We start from the raw sequence: 9,134 nt of genomic DNA, 5'->3' as shown, positions 1-9,134 counted from the left end.
TCGACCGCGCTGCTTCCAATTTCTTCAACGCATCTCATGGCGGAATCATCCAACACCGATACCACGGTTTCCGGACTGAAGGTAATCCTCAACCTCTTCTCGCCGTTTGACTTGACACGGGATTAATGCAAACACCTGAATTAATGCCTCGCTCCGCTACTAATTTAGGTTTCGGACATTCTTCCGCCACATCCTTCTCTCGCAAATTCGATGTGCCTCGGTCCTCGTTCTTCCGAGAGCCCTGCCCTGTTAATTTCGTGCGAAGCTAACGGAATCCCCTTTGTGAGCCAAAACCTAGATCCGACTTCTGGGCCGACCGCTGCGAGCCTGGCCTAATCCCCCCGAAGGTTGGGTGGCATGGTACAATAGGGTATCAAAATCCCACTATGCCACTTGGGAAACCATAGGAATAGCCGATGCCCTGTCATTATCGCTGTCTCCTCTTGAGAAGAATGAGAACATCCTTAAAACCATCGGCTACTTCTGGTCTGACGCACTGAACTGCTTCATGTTTGGTCATGGTCCTATGACTCCGACCCTGCTGGATGTGGCCATGATCACAGGGTTAGACATTGCATCCCCCAGCCCTTCTGCATTCAAGCTGCCAAAAGTCCCTTTCACTCTCTCCTCTAAAAAAGAGTGTACCAGCTGGGGTGCCTATCTCAATCGCTATATGAAAACCAAAGGCCACTGTGACGGAGAGGGAGCACACGGCTTTCTTGAATTTACGGCTGGAGCACTTCATATTCTGCGGTCCATCACTTGCTCCCACCAAGAATTACCTCTCCCTGGCCTATGAACTCGCTAAAGGCACCCAACTTGGCCTAGGCAAGCTATTCCTTGGAGAGATTTATCGATCCCTTCAAATGATGTCTGTCAAACTGTTCACTCGCAAGACAGTTAAAGCGGCGGCCCCCGGTGGTTTATTCGGTTGTGGGCCCAACTATACTTCCAAAGCCAAATCCCAGACTTCCCATCGCGACCACCTGCACCTTTCCGGATGAAAATGGCAAGGAAATTCGATGCACCAGCTACGGCCAAGCCCTGTATGGTCTCCCGGGCAGCGAGCTGATCCCCAAGGAAGCGACGAGGGTGGTTTAAGATTTTCTTCCAAGGTTTGGACAACCCTACTGTTCCACCCTTACACCTGAATCGGCAAATTTTGAAAACCCCGTCTCTTTCCGATTGGATGACTTTGCCGATGACGCCGGCACACAGCACTTGTACTCCCTCATGATTCGTCCTTGCTTTCTCCCTGTTGGCATGAGTACCTCGAACCGGATCATCAAGCCCGGTTATGAGTGTTATCAACCAGTAGTAGCGGCTCGACAGCTTGGTCTCGGACAGGTGCCTCCACACTTCTTCCTACACCACCTGACAGCAAGTAGAGCTGAACTGCCTGACATCCTCACTGCCCAGAGGTGCTATACCTTCTTTGATGCTTTGGCCATACCAATTCCCCACGACCTCCGTTTCTCCTTCACCACCGATGGCTTTGAAACTTGGTGGTCTATGTGGAAGACCCACGTCTTCGGGAGGGCCCTAGGACCGTGCGTGAAGGAGCTTGACGCCGAATATGATCCCCCTGCCGACCAGGTACCATCACTTAAGCATTTCTTGTAACTGCCTTATGGTGATTGTCTGTGACCTGACTCTTTTCTCCTAGCAGCAACAAGATAGCCCGGCTCCTACACAAGCCGACGGTTCCCCTTTCGTATTTCTTCCTCCGGCACCAGTGGTTCTCTTCTGCCAGGGCTCGCCACCCCTGAAGAAAGTCATAATGCAGGGGTCGGCCGATTTCACCGAAATCGGCTCCAGAGTAGAGCATCTTCGAGGCCGGTTGCCCCCAGAGCCTCGACTCGGGCGAGGACGGCGGTGAGGAAGGTGGCGGCCAGGAAAACTACGAAGCGTAAAGCTGCTGGTTCAAGAAAGCTTGCGTGTAAGCTGATTCAGACCCTGTAGGCGTTTGTCCGCTTTCAAAAATTTTGTTTATAACCCGCTTGTATCCTTTCCTACAGGCCTCCATCGGAGGATCCTCCAGCGGGGCCGAAGAAACCAGCCAGGGGGATTCGAGCTCAGGAAACTCCGAGAGGTCCACCACCCAAAGCCAGACGGCTTCACCAGCGCCGGCTTCCAAGAAAAGGTCGATTGCGGCCCTTCGCCCCCAAGCCACGACCAGGTCGGGGTCACGCCTGAGCGCCGCCGTGCCACAAGGGCTCGTAAGAACCCACGAGCCTCTTCATCAAGCCGGGAGGTCTCAAATGTAATTATCCTCTTGGTCATACTCCATGTTGTCCCGTTGTCATTTGGATCGGGTAATCACTTTCCACTGCAGGCCGAAGAAACTTCCGGCGGGGATGTTGAGGAGGTGCCGATGCCGTCCGCTACCTGGATCTAGCTGCCCCGACGCCGGCGGCTGCACAAGTGGCTGACCCAACCGAGTCCCCAGAAAAGCCGATCGTTACTGCATCGGCTGTTCCTTCTCCCTTGGGAGAGGTATGTCTCTCCTCCTTGGCTCCATCAATTCCTCGTCACCTGCTAAACTCACTGTGTTTGCCTTATTAGGGTTGTGATCTCTCGAGCTTGCTTACGTTCGACCCAGAATCCATCGATCCCATTTCTTCCAAGGCAAGTGGGGAGCCGGATACTAGCACGGTCCGTGGCCAACTCCAGCTCCTCAAGGACTTGCTCTCTACCTCTACTGAGGCTCTGATTGAGAATTCCGAAGAAGTCAAAGGCATCCTCGAGGATATCCAGCCTCGTCTCCCTATGACCTCGCAAGTGAAGCTTTGGCCCGGCTGTCACCCTGTCGGTCTTTAAGTCACGGGTGCAATCAGCTCGCCAAAGGATTACTCTTCGCCACTCCCAACTTCCGCTGAGAGCCGACATTGCCGAGAAGTGTCGACGGCTCAATGAGAAGAAGGCTGCTGTGGACGCCAAGACGGATACTTCTGCCACTCGCGCCGAACTCGAGACCCTGCACACGGAGCTGGAGGACCTTGAAGAGAGGGTAAGGGTGACCAAACGGCTCATCCAAGACAAGGAGGCCCTTGTTGCCCGCTCTGAAGATGAAGCAAAAGGCCTCACAGCCGATCTGAAGACCGATCTGGCTGAAATCCGTTCCCTGAGCAATCAGCTGGTGACGGGCAAAGACGCAGATGACGAGGCTGAGATCGCTGAGGCGGAACGCATCCGTGTCGACGCCATTATCGCCCTTGGTGTGTTTCTTCAGTAGGGCCTTCATAGACAGATGATGTTTCTGTGATCGCTACGTTTGCAACGTTTTGACTCCTTTTTTTTTTTACTGGCCAATTTTCCACCGGCTAACATTTACCATCTGTCTGGTGTGGTGACCATATGCCTCCCCCGAGCCGAATCTGTCTGGTAACTACAGATATCGGCTTTGCATTACGCCAAGGCACTGTATTCGTTCGTCGGCTCTGTTGGGATTCGTGTAGCCGATGTGGCCGCTGTTCGTTAGATCGCCGTTGGACCCAAGCAGACCGTGTGGTGAACATAATCTTAGCCGAATCGCTGGGTCAAAGTCCTCTCATGAAGGTATCGTAATACCCCTCGTGTAAATCTGGAGCACTAGGCTCCGTCGGGAGGACGAGCAACGCGTTCGCATCAGCCGATGTCTCGCCATCGGCTTTCCTCTGCTTGGTGGACGGGACTGGAATGGCAACTCTCCTTGATGAGTCCCGAGAGCTGGTCCCGACGGCGAGTGCGGTGGCTCATGATCTCTGGATTACGCGCGGAGCGACACGCTCCAACACGTTGACCAAGCTTTCGAGTGGCGATGTAGCGAGTGAGCCACCACATAGTTGATCTCCTGCCGCCGGTCCCCGGTGCGTTCCTCCGACGGGGCAGAGAGGTCTATCCCATCGAGTGCACCTTGCGGTGAGAATCCCTTCCATCTGATGCCATGGGAACGGGTTCTCTGAAAAGGGCCGATGAGGTCGGCTTCGAGGGTGGCCTTAATCTCGTTGTATTGCTTCTTTAGCTCGTCAGGCAGCTCCTCGTAGGTGACTGGCGTGCTGTCCGCCATCTCAGATGTAGATGGCGATGTGGTTGATGTAGACGTTTGTCCCACCGGGCGTGCCAGAATGTGTTGACTGCCAAAACCCACCGGCGGGCAGCGGCCTTGTCAACACCGTAGAGCCGGGAAGAGCCTAGAGCTGCGGCTGGCTGAGACCCCTCCGAGCGACGGCCCGCAATGCTCTTCGGTCACACGCGGCGATGCGAAGTGCAAGGGCGTGCCACCGACCTATACCTGGTCGGGAAGGTGATGGGGATGCCTCGCTTAGTTTCTGCGGGGCATACATGTAAACATTAAATACGAGCCTCGATCGGCTCTCGGGTTATCTGTGAATCGGCTCAAAGAGCCGATCCACCCATGATTCATACGGGGTGCACGAATACTTGGTGGTCCTGCTGATCAAGATAAAGCTAATGAGATCTACGACAATTTAGGGTTTTCACCGCATAATCGGATCATCCTACTCCAGGGTTGGGCCTCGCGGCCACGCACGGTGCTCGTAAGCCGATCCTAAACAAGGCCTAAAAACCAACATGAAGTTGATCCTCGGAACATCCTGTTTAGGACTTGCGAACGCCACCCTACGTGCCCTCTGGATCCTCCCCCTTTGTAAGGCCTAACTATTGCAAATATTAAACTAATCCTTGTAGAACAAGGAGCAATCGTAACGGATCAGATCTACTAAATAATGATCAAGCGGGGTGCCGCCCCACACCGAGATAGGTGTGAGGGCGGCTAGATATGCAAGGGTTGCACTACGTAAGCATGCTTAAACGAAGAACAATGCTAACCCTAACACATCTATGATAACTACGTTGCTCGCCATCAAAAGCGCTTCGGTACGAGCAACGCATGAACAACGTGGGGCTTGTGCTACCTAGATCGCAAGATGCGATCTAGGCAGACATGTCGCTTACCCGATAGAAACCCTCGAGACGAAGGAGTTGGCGATGCGCCGAGATTGGTTTGTTTTGGGTTGAACGTGAGTTGTTGTTTATTCCATAAACCCTAGGTACATATTTATAGTCCAGGGGACTTTCTAATGTGGGCGTGCACCAAACCGTGCACGAGTAAGATTCTACTTTCTAAACTAAGATATAATCTACTAAAACTAAAGATACATGGGCAAAATAGCCCAAATTCATCGAACAGGGCCGCTTCATAGATCTTCCACGTGTAATCTCCCAAGCCCATCTTGTTCGCGGCCCAACTCCTGATTTAGCCAAAATCTGGTGATAACATTTTGATATAGAGAGCAAACAAAGCAATAAATAAAATAAAGTAAAGCAAGACAAAAACAAAGTAAAGAGATTGGATGTGGGAGACTCCCCTTGCAGCGTGTCTTGATCTCCCCGGCAACGGCGCCAGAAAAAGAGCTGTTGACGTGGGAGTTGAAAATCTTTGTGGTGTAACTATTCTTCGTTCCCCGGCAAAGGCGCCAGAAAAAGAGCTTGATGGCGTGTAAGCACACGCCCGTTGGGAACCCCAAGAGGAAGGTGTGATGCGCACAGCAGCAAGTTTTCCCTCAGTAAGAAACCAAGGTTATCGAACCAGTAGGAGTCAAGGAACACGTGAAGGTTGTTGGTGGCGGAGTGTAGTGCGGCGCAACACCGGGGATTCCGGCGCCAACGTGGAACCTGCACAACACAATCAAAGTACTTTGCCCCAACGTAACGAGTGAGGTTGTCAATCTCACCGGCTTGCCGTAAACAAAGGATTAAACGTATTGTGTGGAAGATGATGATTGTTTGCGAAGAACAAGTAAAAGAACAAGTATTGCGATAGATTGTATTCAGATGTAAAGAATTGGACCGGGGTCCACAGTTCACTAGTGGTGTCTCTCCCATAAGATAAACAGATGTTGGGTGAACAAATTACAGTTGGGCAATTGACAAATAAAGAAGGCATAACAATGCACATACATATACCATGATGAGTACTATGAGATTTAATCAGGGCATTACGAAAAAGTACATAGACCGCTATCCAGCATGCATCTATGCCTAAAAAGTATACTTTCAGGTTATCATCCGAACCCCCTCCAGTATTAAGTTGCAAACAACAAACAATTGCATTAAGTATGGTGCGTAATGTAATCAACACAAATATCCTTAGACAAAGCATCGATGTTTTATCCCTAGTGGCAACAAGACATCCACAACCTTAGAGGTTGCTCGTCACTCCCAGCATTGAATGGAGGCATGAACCAAATATCGAGCATAAATACTCCCTCTTGGAGTTACAAGTATCAACTTGGCCAGAGCCTCTACTAGCAACGGAGAGCATGCAAGAACATAAACAACATATATGATAGATTGATAATCAACTTGACATAGTATTCAATATTCATCGGATCCCAACAAACACAACATGTAGCATTACAAATAGATGATCTTGATCATGATAGGCAGCTCACAAGATCTAACATGATAGCACAATGAGGAGAAGACAACCATCTAGCTACTGCTATGGACCCATAGTCCAGGGGTGAACTACTCACACATCGATCCGGAGGCGATCATGGTGATGAAGAGACCTCCGGGAGATGATTCCCCTCTCCGGCAGGGTGCCGGAGGCGATCTCCTGAATCCCCCGAGATGGGATTGGCGGCGGCGTCTCTGGAAGGTTTTCCGAATCGTGGCTCTCGGTACTGGGGGTTTCGCGACAAAGGCTTTAAGTAGGCGGAAGGGCAGGTCAGGAGGCATCACGGGGGCCCCACACGCTAGGGCCGCGCGGCCCCCTCTAGGCCGCGCCGCCCTAGTGGGGCGGCGCCCCGTGGCCCCACTTCGTATCTCCTCCGGTCTTCTGGAAGCTTCGTGGAAAAATAAGCCCCTGGGCGTTGATTTCGTCCAATTCCGAGAATATTTCCTTACTAGGATTTACGAAACCAAAAACAGCGAGAAAAAACAACAAGCTGGCTCTTCGGCATCTCGTCAATAGGTTAGTGCCGGAAAATGCATAATAATGACATATAATGTGTATAAAACATGTGAGTATCATCATAAAAGTAGCATGGAACATAAGAAATTATAGATACGTTTGGGACGTATCAATCTCCCCGACAACGGCACCAGAAAAAGTCTTGATGGCGCGTGATGCACACGTCCGTTGGGAACCCCAAGAGGAAGGTGTGATGCGCACAACAGCAAGTTTTCCCTCAGTAAGAAACCAAGGTTATCGAACCAGTAAGAGATGAAGGCCACGTGAAGGTTGTTGGTGAAGGAGTGTAGTGCGACGCAACACCAGGGATTCCGGCGCCAACGTGGAACCTGCACAACACAATCAAAATACTTTGCCCCAACTTAACGGTCAGAGTTGTCAATCTCACCGGCTTGTCTGTAAACAAAGGATTAAACGTATGGTGTGGAGAATGATGTTTGTTTGCAAATAACAACGAGAGAACAATGATTGCGGTAGGTTGTATTTCAGATGTAAAAGAATGGACCGGGGTCCACGGTTCACTAATGGTGTCTCTCCAATAAGATAAATAACATGTTGGGTGAACAAATTACGGTTGGGCAATTGACAAATAGAGAGGGCATAACAATGCACATACATATCATGATGACTACTATGAGATTTACTTAGGGCATTACGACAAAGAACATAGACCGCTATCCAGCATGCATCTATGCCTAAAAGTCCACCTTCGGGTTAGAATCCGCACCCTTCCAGTATTAAGTTGCAAACAACGAGACAATTGCATTAAGTATCGTGCGTAATGTAAACAATACAAATATCCTTAGACAAAGCATTGATGTTTTATCCCTAGTGGCAACATCACATCCACAACCTTAGGGGTTACTTGTCACTCCCCGGATTCAATGGAGACATGAACCCACTATCGAGCATAAATACTCCCTCTTGGAGTTACAAGTATCAACTTGGCCGAGCCTCTACTAGCAACGGAAAGCATGCAAGATCATAAACAACACATATATGATAGATCGATAATCAACTTGACATAGTATTCCATATTCATCGGATCCCAACAAACACAACATGTAGCATTACAAATAGATGATCTTGATCATGATAGGCAGCTCACAAGATCTAAACATGATAGCACAAGAGGAGAAGACAACCATCTAGCTACTGCTATGGACCCATAGTCCAAGGATGAACTACTCACGCATCGGTCCGGAGCGGGCATGGTGATGTAGAGCCCTCCGGTGATGATTCCCCTCTCCGGCGAGGTGCGGAGGCGATCTTCGAACCCCCGAGATGGGGTTGACGGCGGCGGCGTCTCGGTAACTTTTCTCGTATCGTGGCTCTCGGTACTAGGGTTTTCGCGACGGAAGTATTATATAGGCGAAAGGGCAGAGTCGGGGGACGCTCGAGGGGCCCACCCCATATGGCGGCGTGGCCAGGGGTGGGGCCGCGCCCCCTATGGTGTGGCCGCCTCGTGGCCCCTCTTCGTCTCCTCTTCGGTGTTCTGGAAGGCTCCATGGAAAATAATACCGTGGGCTTTTGTTTCGTCCAATTCCGAGAATATTTCCTGTGTAGGATTTCTGAAACCAAAAACAGCAGAAAACAGGAACTGGCGCTTCGGCATCTTGTTAATAGGTTAGTACCGGAAAATGCATCAAAATGATATAAAGTGTATATAAAACATGTGAGTATTATCATATAACTAGCATGGAACATAAGAAATTATAGATACGTTTGAGACGTATCAGTGATCTTGGTGCAAGTATTTCTGTTATGCCTAAAAGAGTTTATGATATGCTTGACTTGCCACCGTTAGAAAAATGTTATTTGGATGTTCTTCTTGTTGATGTTGCTGCAAAGAAACCTTTGTGGAGAGTTTATAATGTTCTTATAAAAGTGAATAATAATTATGTCCCCGTTAATTTTTTTGTTTTGTATATTGAATACAATGCTTCATGCCCTATTATTTTGGGAAGACCATTTCTTAGAACTGCAGGTGCTATCATTGATATGAGAGATGGAATAATTCGTTATCCATTTCCACTCAAAAGAGGTATGGAACACTTCCCTAGAAAAGGAAAGAAGTCACCTTATGACTCTATTTATAGGACAACTTATGGTGTTGATGAGCCACCTCTTGACAATACTTGATTTGCACCCTTTC

This window comes from Lolium rigidum, chromosome 1 (genome assembly GCF_022539505.1).
Source record: "Lolium rigidum isolate FL_2022 chromosome 1, APGP_CSIRO_Lrig_0.1, whole genome shotgun sequence".
Lineage (NCBI taxonomy): Eukaryota > Viridiplantae > Streptophyta > Magnoliopsida > Poales > Poaceae > Lolium > Lolium rigidum.
The sequence above is the reverse complement of the archived record's forward strand: the minus strand, read 5'-3'. Positions refer to the sequence as shown.